Source organism: Desmodus rotundus, chromosome 2, assembly GCF_022682495.2.
Source record: "Desmodus rotundus isolate HL8 chromosome 2, HLdesRot8A.1, whole genome shotgun sequence".
Lineage (NCBI taxonomy): Eukaryota > Metazoa > Chordata > Mammalia > Chiroptera > Phyllostomidae > Desmodus > Desmodus rotundus.
In genome coordinates, this window is record NC_071388.1 from 158,717,821 (window position 1) to 158,733,109 (window position 15,289).

Below are 15,289 nucleotides of genomic sequence, written 5' to 3' on the forward strand. Positions count from 1 at the left end.
GGTGTTGAGGTGGCCGGTTAGGCCAAAAGCCAAACTGAAAGTGACAGTCAAGCTTGTTATTTACTGTAACACTGTAAGCAAGAGACCAAAAGAGGCATGAGCTCACCAGTGCCCCACTTGCCTGTGTGGAACGGCACCAGGTAAGGAGCAAGTGGATGCAGCACAGATGGAAGAAGCTGTCCCGCTTCCCAGGAGCCCGGGGTGTGGGGAAAGGGCAAGAGCTAAAAGGAGAATGGTCCTGAGCCAAAGTGGAGAAAGTGTCTATGCAGAGGCCACCAATAAGGAGTCCTCTGAATGCAGTCCTTTGGGCTAGGAATTGTCAAATGACAAAACTAAAACAATTAAGTAACAAGTTTGATGTCCTTTACTCAAAGGAAACCAACCCATGGATTGGGGATGTTGACATAAGAGATGTCCAACCCTGTAGAGAATTTTTATGAGCCACACTAATGACATAAACTGGGGGCAGGGGGTAGGGGGTAGGTCATTGGGTGGTGGGGGGGGGGTAGGTGGATGGGTGGTAACTAAGGCTGGGATTGGGTTACAGGACAGTTAACAAGATTATGCCTTCTCTTGAGGGTTAATACCCCCTTGAAGGGGTATTACTTCTGATATTTCAAAGTTGTATTAACCTAGATACACAAGAACAATGGGCAAGTTTAGCTTAAAACCTTTCACTGAAGAAGTTGCAGGCCTGGGGCATGACTACCCACCATGACCTGCCCAGTTAGGAATTTATGATCAGATCACCCTTGAGGTTATTTTCCATAAAGCCCCCTTTTCACCCACAGGGGAGCACAGTGCCTCGCAAGCAGTGCAGCCTTCTTCCCAAGGGATTTGGGACAAGAGCAAGAATTTTATAGAAACGCAGAAGAGGCAATAAGAAAACAGGGTAAGGTTGGCTAGAAGGGTGGGGATTTCCTTTTAAGACTAGCAGGGCCTATTTCCTAGGAGAAGGTGAACTAGCTAATGGTGAGCTGGAGGATTACGATTGGTGTATGCTAGGTTTCCTTGACAGGTGTTTCCTGAAAGTGAAGGCTAGCTAGGCCACAGCAGAAACCACCATTTGTGGGTCTTAATATAAAAATGAACTTTATCAGACTTCAGATACACATGTGAACGTGGCTGTCTGGGGAACCTTGACTGAAATTCCTCCAGAAAACTGTGTATCAGTTTTGGTGTGGGGAGGCCAGCTTTTCCCAACAGGGCTTCCTGGAAAAGTCTTGTAATTGCGTATGGTCAGGCCTGAAAGATCAGGCTTAGGAGTCTGAACTGAAGCCTGCTCCTCACCCAAAGTAAAGAAGAATATAAATATTCTTTGCCCAACACACAGTAAATGTTATTCCAGTAAGTTATATAAACTAAAAACCAATAATTTAATGTGGATGAAAAAGGGGTTCCGTGGAAAATAACCTCACAGGGTGATCTGACCATAAATCCCTAACTGGGCAGGCCATGCTGGGCAGTCGCACTCCTGGCCTGTAAATTCTTCACTGAAAAAAGTGTAAGCCACCCCTCTCCATTGTTCTCATGCATCTGGGTTAACACACCTTTGAAATGGTCTTAGCAAGCTGACAAATTCCATTTTCCTAAAAAGCTGAAACACTGCCTGGGGCAACTTGAATCTTATTTAATATAAAAACAATCTGATTAAATGATCCCTTTAAAACAACACAAACTCATATTACCTATCAGCCATCTCTTTGCCACCTGATCACATAAGGTGTTTATATGATCAGGTGTCACATAAGGTGTCTATAAAGCAATGTTGTTTAACTAAAAACTAGCTCTGTACATCAAAATAAGTGTTTCCCCTTCAAATAAGTCACCTTAAGAGATTACTATTTACTCTAATAATAGTAAAACATCTTTGAAATTCCATTTTCAGATAATGTCCTCAGAGCAAGCTTATTCTTTTTCATATTCTCAGTGGTGGCAAACTCTTTGCTTTAAGGTATACACCCTTTGTTGTCTTTAGAGTAGGTTGTTGTTCTTGTTGCCATAAATGTACAGACTCCCAACGTAACCGCCTTGGAAGAATCATATTCATTGACACACAGCTCCTGGAATGTTCTGTTTCCTAAAACAGTCTTAAACAGTCATACCTCAAATCACGTTCACACCGTACAAACTGTACTACCACAAATGATAGTATCCTTTCTGCTTACTCTTTTTTAAGAAGCCAAAACTATCTGGAAATATGAGCTAAATGGTTTTTTTTGCTTAAAGTTTTAAAAACACATATGAATAGCAAAAATAGAAAATATACAGGGGAAAAGGTCGCTCTTATGATTGCAACAAAAAACAATGCGAAATACCTAGGTACAAACCTAGCCAGAAATGTACAGGAATGACATAAAGAAAGATATACAGCTCTACACAGGGGTGTGGAAGATAATTTATTTAATAAATAGAAAGACAGTACATGGGTTTCTGGAGTTGAAGATCCAACTCTGTGAGGAACTACATTCTTGCCAAAATCATCTATAAAATTAAACTAGTTCCAATCAAAATTCAAAAAATGTTTTTGGAGAACTTGAACAAATAATTTAAAAGTTAACTTGGAAGAATAAAGTGCAGTCAGCACCAGGAAAATACTGCAGGGAAGTAAGTGGTGTTGGTTGTGGTGGGATAGGGTAAAGGGCTAGGGGGCAAGTGCTTCCCTTCCAGACATGAAAATATACTACGAGGGATTCAAGATGGCAGCGGAGTAGGTAAAAGGTACACTCACCTTCTCCCAGGACCAAACTGGAATTACAACTAAATTATAGAACAATCATCCTGTATAACCAACTGAAAACTAAGCTAAGGAGAAGTCTTATAAACAAGGATTTACAGAAGAAGCCACATCAAGATAGGAAGGGCAGAGACATGAAAAGGGCTGGCCCCCTCCCATGGGGCGCTGAGGTTCCAGAGGGATATCTCAGCTGTGGAGGTTCCTCCTGAGAAGCTGGGGTCTCAACCCCAAGCCGGGGTCCCCAGCCCAAAGAAGCAGAGCTGGGAAGAGATGCATATATAACACGTGGCTGTGAAAGTCAGCAGGGATTCTGTCCACCAGGAGAGACAGGAGTCTGCTAGAGACACAGGGGCCCTCTTATAGGGCCAGCACAAAAAATCTCATTTGCAGCCACTTACCCTGGGCTTCAGCAGAGGGAGGGTGGTGTGGAATAAAATAGCATGAGGAGAACCTGGGGTTTGTGGCTCTGGGGAGAGAGCTGAAGGGACAGCCACCAGAATCCCTGTGCTGAGTCACACTCCCGCACTGCATGAACCATCTTTCTTGGGAAATAAAGCATCAGTCTGGGAAAGCAATAGCCCCACCCTCTGGGGCCCTACCCGGTGGAGCTTCGGCCCTGCTGAGGAGACAGCTGCCTGGGCTGGGCAGATTCAGTAAGCGTCAGTGACTGAGTTGTGTGACTTTGGGACAGTGGGCATTTACCTCACTTTCCTGTGAACCTGATTGGCAACTCCCCTTCATGAGAAATCCACTAGCCCCATCATCCCAACTCCCAGCAGCCCTGACCTGTTGAGATTGGGCTCCTTGAAGAAACTGGGACAGACTAAGTTGTGTGGCTCTAGGACAGAGAACACTTTTCCCCTCACACGTCCAACTGGTGCAGAGCCCTCTCTTCACGCAGCAACGTCTAAGTCTGTTTGGGCCTGATAAACTCTGCAGGCCTCTCTCTGATGGCTCCCTGAGACCCCATACCACAGCAAAGGTGTGCAGTCCAAGCGGGTGGCAGCTAGACTTGGTATACCCTGGAATGTTTGACCTCAGACCCAGCATTGGCACTGAGTTTGAACCTGTATCAATCTGGTCACTAAACACCACTCACCTCTACCTGGTGGCTCACTGACAATCTACCTCATGCAACTCAAGTACTGCCAGAGGCTCTTTCAGTGACTGAGCCTAACAGGCAGGTAGCAGGTAGAGACAAGTGGAGGTGGATCTTGGGGAGCCTTGGGACTTTTGCTGACCTACACTGAGGTCTGATTCTGGTAAAAGCCAGCCCTGGTGCACAGCTTGGTCCTTCCCATGCACTTCCAGGCCCAGAAGGAGAAGCCACAAACTATGGATAGTGTTGTGGCCCCAAACAGGTTGCCCAGGGCCAGTCACAGGCAGTATCTCACACTTGTCTGCAACAGGATCCCTCCCAAGAGGCCCCAGAACCAACACACCCAGTGGGAATAGAGGGAACATAGCTCAACATAATAAAGGTCACATATGACAAACCCACAGCCAACATCATATTCAATAGGCAAAAACTAAAAGTGTTTCCCTTAAGGTCAGGAACAAGACAAGGATGTCCACTTTCACCTCTCTTATTCAACATAGTACTGGAAGTCCTAGCCACAGCAATCAGACAAGAAGAAGAAAGAAAAGGCATCCCAGTTGGAAAAGAAGAATTACTTGCAGATGGCATGATACTATATATAGAGAACCCTAAAGATCCTACCAAAAAACTACTAGAACTGATAAATGAATTCAGTAAAGTAGCAGGATACAAAATGAATTTCCAGAAATCAGTTGCATTTTTATACACCAATAATGAACTATCAGAAAGAAAAACTAATGCCCTGGCTGGTGTGGCTCAGCAGACTGAGTGCTGGCCTACAAACTGAAGGGTCGCTGGTTAGATTCCCACTCAGGTCACAGGCCTGGGTTATGGGCCAGGTTCCCTGCGGGGGACACGTGAGAGGCAACCACACATTGATGTTTCTCTCCCTCTCTTTCTTCCTCCCTTCCCCTCTCTCTAAAAATGAGTAAATAAAATCTTTTTAAAAAGAAAGAAAGAAAGAAAAACTAAGAAAACAATCCCATTCACAATTGCTTCAAAAAGAATAAAACACCTAGGAATAAATTTAACCAAGGAGGAAAAAGACCTGTATCTCTGAAAATTCTAAGACACTGAAGAAAGAAACTGAAGAAGATACAAATAAGTGGAAGTGTGTACAGAGTTCATAGATAGGAAGAATTAACATCATCAAAATGTGCATACTACCCAAAGAAATCTATAAATTCAATGCAATTCCTTGTAAGTTACCAATGATGTATTTCACAGAACTAGAACAAATATACCAAAAATTCATGTGGAACCACAAAAAACCCTGAATAGCAACAGCAATGTTGAGAAAAAAGAACAAAGTTAGAGGAATCATGCTTCCTGATATCAAACTGTACTGCAAAGACAAATAAAATAGCATGTTACTGGCATAAAGATAAGCATATAGATCAATGGAACACAACAGAAAACTCAGAAATAAACCCATACCATTATATTCAATTAACATTTGATTAAAGAGGCAATAACATAAAATGGGGTAAAAACATCTGTCCAATAAATGGTGCTGGAAAACTGGACAGATACATGAAAAAAAATAAAACTACACCACCTTTGTGAACCACACACAATAATAAACTCAAAATGAATTAAAAATTTAAGATTTGAAACCGTAAAAATCCTAGAAGAAAACACAGGTAGTAAAATTTCGGACATTGCTCATAGCAATATTTTTTCTGATATATTTCCTTGGGTATGGGAAACAAAAGAAAAAATAAACAAATGGGACTACATTGAACTAAAAAGGTTTTGCACAGCAAAGGAAACCATAACGAAGTAAAGAGACAACCCACTGAATGGGAGAACATATTCACCAATGACACATATGACAAGGAGTTAATATCCAAAATTTATAAAGAACTTATAAAACTGAACACCAAACAAGCAAACAAACAATTAAAAAATGGTCAAAGGCTCTGAACAGACACTTCTCCAAAGAAGACATACAGACGGCCAATAGACATATGAAAAGATGCTCAGTGTCACTAATCCTTAGAGAAATGCAAATAAAAACCCCAATGAGATATCACCTCACCCCTGTCAGAATGGTTATCATTAAGTCTACAAACAAGTGTTGGTGAGGGTGTGGAGAAAAGGGAACCCTTGTGCACTGTTGATGGGATTGCAAATTGGTGCAGCCACTGTGGAAAGCAGTATGGAATTACCTCAAAAAATTAAAAATGGAACTGCCTTGTGACCCAGTTTTGGAAATATATCTGAAGAAACCTGAAACACTAACTCGAAAGAATATATGCACCCCTATTTTCATTGCATCGTTATTTACAATAGCCAAGATTTGGAAGCAGCCCAAGTGTCTGTCAGTAGATACATGGATATATAAAGCTGTGGTACATTTATACAATGGAATACTACTCGGCTGTTAAAAAAAAGGAAATCTGCCCTGGGCAGGTAGCTCAGTTGGTTAGAGCATTGTCCCGATATACTAAGGCTGCAGGTTTGATCTTCATTCAGGGCACACCAAAGAAGCAACCAATGGACACATAATAAGTGCAAAAACAAATTGGTGTCTCTCATGTCTCTCTCACTCTCATATCAATAACTAAAAATTAATAATAATAAATCAATAAAAAAGAAAGAAATCTTAAGAAATCTTACCCTTTGCGACAGCATGGATGGATCTGCAGAGTGCTATGCTAAGTGAAATAAGCCAGTTAGAGAAAGACAAGTACCAAATGATTTCACTCATATGTGCAACCTAATGAACAAAATAAACTAACCCAAACTAGAAACAGACTCATAGAGAATAGACTGACAGCTGTCTGAGGGGAGGTGAGAGATGCAGGGCTGGATAAATAAGGTAAAGGATTAAGCAAAAGAAAAAAAAGAAACTCATAGACACAGACCACAGCATGGTGATTACCAAAGGGGAAGGAATTGGGTGTGGGTAGAAGAGGGTAAAGGGGGTTAAATGGTGATGGAAGGAGACTTGACTTTGGGGGGTGAACACACAATACAATATACAGATGATGGGTTGTAGAACTGTACACCTGAAACCTATATAATTTTATTAACCAATATCACCCCAATAAATTCAATAAAAAATAAAATATAAGACATATCTACAAACAAACAAATCTCAAAACAATATACTACAAAACAAGTATATCTTGACTATGTCCATAGTGCCAGGATATAAAGTTTAAGCAGTGGAACAGAAAAGAAAGTGCAGAAAGTAGTCAAAATGTACATAAGAATTCCATTTGTTACTTGATATCAAACTATATTACAAGGCCACAATGATCAAACAGTCTGGTACTGGCATAGGAACACACTCATAGACCAATGAAACAGAATAGAGAGCCCCAAAATACTCATGTCAATACAGTCAGTTAATATTTGACAAAGGAGGCAGGAACATAAAATGGAGTAAAAAGAGCCTCTTCAACAAATGGTGTTGGGAGATCTGGACAAGCAGATGCAAAAAAAAAAAAAAACCCAAAAAAAAACAAAACAAAACTAGACCACCAACTTATACCATGAATCAAAATAAACTCAAGATGGATGAAAAACTTAAATATAAGTCATGACACCATGAAAGTCCTAGAAGAGAACATAGGCAGGAAAATTTCAGATATCCCATGCAGCAATATTTTTACCAATACATTCCCTAGGGCAAGGGATACAAAGGAAAGAATAAATGAATAGGACTACATCAAACTAAAAAGCTTCTCCATGGCTAAAGAAAACATCAATAAAATGGAAAAGGAACCAACCTCATGATAAGGAAAACATATTTGCCACTGATACCTTGGACAAGGGTTTGATCTCCAAAATATATAAAGAACTCACATGACTCCACACCAGGAGGACAAGCAATGCAATTAAAACATGGGCAAAGGACCTGAACAGACACTTTTCCAAGGAGGACATACAGAGGGTCCGTAGACACATGAAAAAAATGCTCAATATCATTAGCCATCAGAGAGATGCAAATTACAACCACAATGAGATACCACTTCACATTGGTCAGAGTGGCCATCATTAATAAATCAGCAAAAAAGTGCTGCTGTAGTTGTGGAGAAAAGGGAACCTTAGTGCACTGTTTGTGGGAATGCAGACTGGTGCAGCCACTGTGGAAAACAGTAGGGGATTTCCTAAAAAAACTAAAAATGGAACTTCCTTTCAATCTAGCAATCCCATTGCTGGGACTATACCCTAAGAATTTTGAATCACCAATTCAAAAGAACCCATGTACCCAAAGTTCCTAGCAGCATTATTCAATAGCCAAGTGCTGGAAACAGCCTAAGTGCCCATCAGTAAATGAGTGGATAAAAAAACTGTGGTACATTTACACAATGGAATACTACACAGCAGAAAGAAGGAGCTCCTACCTTTTGACAACATGGATGGAACTGGAGAGCATTATGCTAAGTGAAATAAGCCAGGCAGTGAAAGCCAAATACCACATGATCTCACCTATAAGTGTAACCTAATCAACAAAACAAACAAATGAACAAAATATAGCCAGAGACATTGAAATAAAGAGCAAACTGACAGTGGCCAGAGGGGAGGAGGAGAGGAGAATGGGGAAAGAAAGGGAGGAGGCAAGCAAAGGAACACGAATAGAGGACTCATGGGCACGAACAATGGGTGGGGGGAATGACTGTGGGAGTGGGGTGGGGACAGGGTAGGGGTGAGCAATGGGAAAAAAGATGGGACAACTGCAATTAAACAACAATATATGTTTTTAAAAAAGGAATTCCATTTGTAATAAAGATAGTATTTCACTTTAGGGGGTTAAGGCTTACCTATTCAAAAAATTGTATTAAGAAAATGGGCTACCTATTTGGAAAAATAGTTTTATCCCTACCCTATATCTAACATGAAAATAAATTCCAGGATGTATTAAACTTTTTCATATAAAAATACTTCTTAATAGACCTAGAAAAAACAAAGGTGAATACTTACTAAAAAGTGGGGTAGAAAAACCTCTTTTGAACATGATTATCAAAGCTATAAAGTATAAAAAGGAAAAAATAAAAGATTGCTTATAAAAAGGTGTGGGAGGACATGCTATAACCAAACACAGTGTTGTGATGGGTGGTGGGCAGGGACGAGCTCCCTCACACACTGTCGGGGGGATGCACTGAGGGGACTGTGGCAACACATGGAAAATTTTAAAGACAAAGCTTTATGGAAAATTCCATTTATAGAAATATATCCTAGGAATATAAGCAGAAGAATTTTAAGGATTTGTCACGGCATTGTTTGTACATTATACTGAAAATCTCCAAACAATCTGAATACTCATCTTTTCAGGGATGACTAAATTATTGTACATTCATATAAAGAAGATTATGTAGCCACTTAAAATGTTGCTAAAATATAAATTTATTGACATGTAAAAAAGTCCATTATTTATTAGGTGGGGAGAAAAGGTAGGTACCTTTAGTGTGATCTTATTTTTAAAAATTAACATATACCAAGTACAGAAAAGGTCTACAAGAATTTACAGTAGTCATCTTTCATTGAAAGGCTCAAGGAAATCCTAGTATTTTCTTCTTAATACATCTGGAAACGTACTTTTCTCTTTCTTTTAAGTAAACTCAAATTACCTTTATAATCAGAAAACATAAAAATATTTTTTAAATCACTATGTGTACAATTCTATATAATATTCATGGGTAGAGGATCCATGGTTGAGAAAAAAGAAAAAAACAAGATAGCATAGGCACTAGTAACAGTAACACTAGAAAGGTTTCAAAAATTTTTTGGTATACACCATGAAAATGTGGGGAAGAGGGCATGGAATTTATAAGAACTGGTTAATGGTGGTTAGTGGGACCCAGAAAGGCTGCTTTAAAACAGCGAGCCCTTTTCACACCGGGGTGGGGAGAGGGGGGCTGGTGACAGGAGGCGGAGCATCCCTCTGGGACGGTTCCTAACAGGCCCGGGACCGGTACGGGTCCGAGGCCCGGGGGGTTGGGGACCCCTGCTTTAAAATACCCCAATTTGTTATACCAGGTAAGGAATGCAGGTGCTAAGCAGGTAGGGCAAATAACCCTGAAAGAAATTATTGGAAAAGGCAACGAGTAGCTGAAGGAGACGAAAAAGAGATAAATAATCCGTACTAGAATGTCAAATTCCAGTTACCCAGAAACTTCCTAGTCACCAACTACGGCAGGTACGTGCTACTTGCTGCACTGCTGTTTGACATTATGGCTGCTCTCTCCTTCCATTTGGAAACTGTTTCTGATGTGCCAGAACCTTTTCATTTATAGTACTTGTTAATCGTCATCAGGCAGCAAACACAGATGGCACCAGTCAGGTCTGCCCAGCCGAACCCCGGGGAGAGCTCGCGCGCCCTCTGGCGGTCAGCTGCGCGCCAGAACAAGAGGGTGTCTGTCTGAAGGAGACAGCTCCCCCAAGCACAGGGATACTTGTATTCTCTACACAGCTAATTTCAGTGAAGAGTTTGGAAACCATTTCCTCAAACTGCATCCCCGCCCCAAAGAGACAATTCCAGATTAAAACGATGCCTTTCTTTGTTACACCAGAGAAAACCATAAAAACCTAAGTTCTATGAGAAAATACAGCATGAAAAGCATTTTAAATTCAAATGATTTCACCTTACTATATAATAAATAAGCTAAGGTATGCAGATGATTGCAGCACAATACGACTATATTGCCCATTAGAGTTCTATTCTGGTTGAAAACCTGAAAATTACTGTAACAATAAGATTTGTATAGGTTTTACAACTTACAAAAAGCTCTCATTTTCACACCTAATCCTGATAACCATCCTATAATCTAGGGAGGAAGACAAGGTAAGCCTTTGTACTGTCACAATTTTACAGATGTAGGAGATGAGACTCAAAGAGATTCCCTGAGTTGCCTTGATCTCACACATACAAGAGCCAAGGTCCAAGCAGGCCTCCTAACTCCAAATTCTACATTCTACTCACGACACTATTCTGACTGTGCTGCTGATCTCTAAAGAGTTTTCCAAAGAGTTGGCATGTATTTTAGGTAGAGAAGTAAAAGGCCTAAAACGCATGCTTCTATAATACATTCCATTTTGTTTCAAATGCCACCAAAATTTTAGGTGCTGAACCCTAAATCTGAGGGAGTTTGCACTGGAGGCAGTGCTTTGCCCTAAAGGAACATCAGTTTGACAAGGGAAGTGGTCATTTTAGCAAGGAATCTCCTAAAAAACAAATAAAGTTAACTAAAGCATTTCTACGTGCGGCATGTCTATGCCCATAAAAAGTAGACCCTGTCAGGCTTTCTGGCTTCTGCATTCACTTAGTCACGCAGCATGAAACCAGCACTGGCAGTCCTCAAGTTCTGGTTCTGCTTTCCCTTGAAGCTTTACAATCTTAATGATTTCCCCCTTATGAACGAAGCGTTATAGATGCATCATAAGATGTTGTGTTGGAGTGCCAAGCTAAAAATCAGTATGCTGAAGAGAGATTCAGCTATTATCACCGAGATCCCCAAAACTGAAGAACAAAGCAAAGTAGTAATGATAAATAAAATCAAAGAATTACATAGTGCTGACTATACTCCAGGTGCTTTACATATAATAACTCATTTAGTCTCGCCAAGAACCCATTTAACAGACAAGTACATTAACGCACAGAGAGGTAGTAATTGTAGGTACTTAGGATAACCATGTTCACACAGCTAGTAAATAGTGAGGCTGAGATGTGGATCCAAGCAGGCTGGTAACTGAGTTCATTTCCTTAATCATTAAAGCTATGTTGCCTCTTTACAGTGGTGTCTTCCATCTTTTTGTTGTGTTTTTAAAGTACACTTTTAATTTTAGAACAGTTTTAGATTGACAGAAAAGTTGCAGATAGTACAGAGTTCCAATATATCTGACAGTTTCCCCTATTATTAAAATCTCACATTAGTAAATTAAGCCAATATCAATACATTATTATAAACTTCAGTCCATACTTCATTCGTATTCCCTTCGTTTTTACCTAATGTCCTTTTTCTCCTGCAGGATTCTATCTGAGACATGACATTAGTTAGTCATCAGGACTTCTTAGGCTTCTTTGGCTCTAACAGTTTCTCAGATTTTCGTTGTTTTTGATGACCTTGACGGTAAGTTTTGAAGAGTACTGATCACTTATCTGATAGAATGATCCTCAACAAATATTCATCAATTTTTTTTATGAGTAGACTGGAGGTATGGGTTTTAGGCAGAAAAACCATGGCGGTAAACTGCCATTCTTACTACATCATATCAAGAGCAAATGATATAAACATAACTTATTACTGTTGATGTTAATTAACCTTGACCACTTGGCTGAGGCAGTGGCTCACAGATTTCTCCACTGTGAAGCTGTTTTCTGCCCCCTTTCCATACCGTATTCTTTAGGGAAATGGCTATGCATAGTCCACACGTAAGGAGTGGTGAATTATGCTCTACCTCTTGAAGGTAAAAGTAACTACATAAATTATCTGGAATTCTTTTGCATGGGAGATTCGACTCTTCTTCCACATTTATTTCTTTATTCAATCATTTGTTCATATCAGTATGGACTCATAGGTAATTATTTTAAACTGTGGGTTATAACCCAACACTACTGTATTTCAGTTGGCTCCTATATCCTTTGACACAATTCCATCATTGTGCTTTTGTTTTGCAGCACTTCCTTACCTTCTGGCACTGCAAGATGTTGGAGGCCCACGTTGTATGAGTCTTGACCCAGTCTTAGAATCAGCCGTTTCTCCAAACAGCATTTGTTCTTTTATTAAAGAATGGTCTGGGTACCGGGTGCATATCCTCACTACAAGGTTGCTTGTAGGTGCTCTCAACTGACAAAGCAAGGAAATACACGTGTATACTAAATCAAGTATATACACATACCTTTACCGACAAATGCTTCTCTGTGTATCTATCTATATCTGTAGTAAGCTAAACTGGAGTTCATACTGATGTCTCCAACTCTAATCCATTACCATGCGGATGGATCATTCTAGCCTTTACCTCTTGCTTGTCTATAACCTCTCACTCCAACAGTAAGAAACCTGGTTCCCATCATCCACCAACCAGTTATTAATTATTCAATTCCAGTACACATGTACTGTGGTTTCAGAATTAACCCATATGTCTACGGGAAACTGTCAACTAGAGTACAGTGCATATGTACAGTTCCTATTGTCTTTAGTCTTCAGTTGCACTTTCAAAGTTACTTAGGTCAGCACCTTTCCCCGACCCCTTTCAGTGAGGTTATTGCTGACATTTGTAACGCAGTTAGATTCTTATGTTAGTCTGCATTCCATCCTGGAGTCCCCACTTCCCCTTAGTTATTTTTTTAAATTTTGCATACATTAAGGTTTACTCTTTGTGCTGTGAAGGTCTGAATTTTAACAAATGCATAGTGGCATGTATCTGTCATTATAGAATCATACAAATCAGTTTCACTACCCTAAAAAAACCCTCCATTCTGCTAATCAACCCTCGCCCCTCCTCAAACTCCCTGTTTCTGTTACATTTTCCTAACAGTCAATGCACTTGACATCATTGCTTCTCATCCTTTCCCCTTACAACAATGTGTTCACATTTATAAACTCATGTGATTCTCACTTCAATCCTGAGTGTTTCCACTCAGCAGATGATTGAATGAAGCTCATGAGAATAAGTGGCTTGGGCAAGACCTCACTAAGTGGTGGTGCTTGCTGGAACTATAACTTGTGCTTTTTAACTCCTGGTATGATGCTCTCTCTACTGTGCAGCACTACTTCTTGTTTGTTTTTTCAGCAAGGAGGGAAATGGCTGTGCATAGAGACATGAAGAGAAGACAGAAATGAAGAATGGTAAGTGATCCTATCCTACATTAATGGAAACTTTTAGACTAAAAATGTAAGACAATAGAATTCTAGTTCTGATGATTTGGTGAACTCACACTCCAAAAACCTTTATGCTATAAAATACTCCCAAAAGGCTGGTTAAATTCATTTAAAACTATATCTTGTTAACTCTATCATTGAGTCAGCAAGAAGAACCCTTAGAGAAGGAACAAAACCTAGCAAAGGTTCAGAAAGCTGAATGACAATTCCAGCCATCAGCTGCCATAATCCCATAAGGTATTAAAACACACACACACCCACACAACTTCTCTAAATAAACTCGTTTGGTTTAACATTAGAAAATATTTTTGTGTAATTCACTAAATTATCAGATTAAAGAAAAACGATTACATGACCTCCTCAGCAAATAGAGAAAGTAGTTGATTAAATTCAACACCCATTTGTGGCTCAAAATCAAATAAATAAAACTTTTAGCAAATATGGAATGGATGATAATTTCATTAGCCTGATAAAGGGTGGCTACCAAAAGCCCACAATGTCATCTTTACTGATAAAATACTAGAAATATTAAACATGAATAAAACAAGGATGTCCACTATCACTGGCTCTATTCAACTGCACTAAAGGCCCTGGCCAGCACTGGAGAAAAAAGGAGAAATACAAGGTAGGAGTTGAGAAGGAGGTAACAACACTATCACGGTTCCCTGAGGTCACGTTTATCGCCGACAGAGAAAAATCTCCAAACCCTACAAATGACAATTATTACTATTAGAAATAAAGTCTGGCAAGGTTGCTAGATAGATATACAAAACAACAATTGCATTTTTATATGCTAGCAAAAAATACACTTAGAAAATCTAATTTTAAAATATACCATTTACAACACTAGTCAAAAATAAAATACTGTACTTAGGAAATTGCAAAATGTGAAATCCTTTTAAGAAAAAATTACAAAACTTCCTTGAAAGACACTAAAGATATAAATAAATGGAGAGACATATTGTCTACACAGGTAGGATAATTTTATATGGTAAAGATGTCAGTTCTCTTCAAATTGATATACAGAGTTAACGCTATACCAATCAAAATTCCAGTAAGGCTTTTTTGTGGCACTTAAGCTGGTTCAAAAAGATATATGAAAGTGCAAACTGCAAAAAATGAATAGAGACCCCTGCAGAAAAGGAGTAAGTAGAGGACTTGCCCTACTAGATCTCAATCCTTACTACCAAATTGGTCAGGCATTAGGCTAGGGATAGAAAACAGAACAGCGGAAGAGAAAACAGAGCCTAGAAACAGACCTGACTCTAAGGGTAAACTGGATACACAACAAGAGTTCGCACTGCAGATCTGTGGAGAAATGAGGGGCCCATCAAGAAATGGTTCTGGGACAAGTGGTTATTCATGTAGAAAAAATAGGGATAATAAATGGCCTTGGTTCGGCTGCTACATTTTGGTAATTTATTACACGGCAATAGAAAACACATACATGCTCTAACAAGTGGGCCAGGAGGCAGGTGTAAGAATGTCTATAGCAGCACTTCTCTAGGAATAAAAACCTGAAAGACACTAAAGCCCAGCCAGCAGGACATGGGTAACTTGTGGTAAATTCATACAATGAAATACTATACAGCAGTAAAAATAAGTGAAATGAGCTAAGGC

The 15,289-nt window shown here is 39.7% G+C and overlaps 1 protein-coding gene across 5 annotated transcripts in view; it reads right to left on the bottom strand.

Annotated features, from left to right (window-relative positions):
• METTL8 (methyltransferase 8, tRNA N3-cytidine) overlaps positions 1-15,289 on the bottom strand; it is a 73,394-nt gene that overhangs the window by 52,901 nt on the left and 5,204 nt on the right. The window contains exon 2 of one of the 5 annotated variants that reach the window (XM_024561504.3): positions 12,477-12,634. The exons of the other annotated variants lie outside the window; for them this stretch is intronic. The gene's annotated coding sequence lies outside the window, so the exon portion shown is untranslated. The remainder of the gene's footprint in view (positions 1-12,476; positions 12,635-15,289) is intronic. 5 annotated transcript variants of the gene reach the window in all.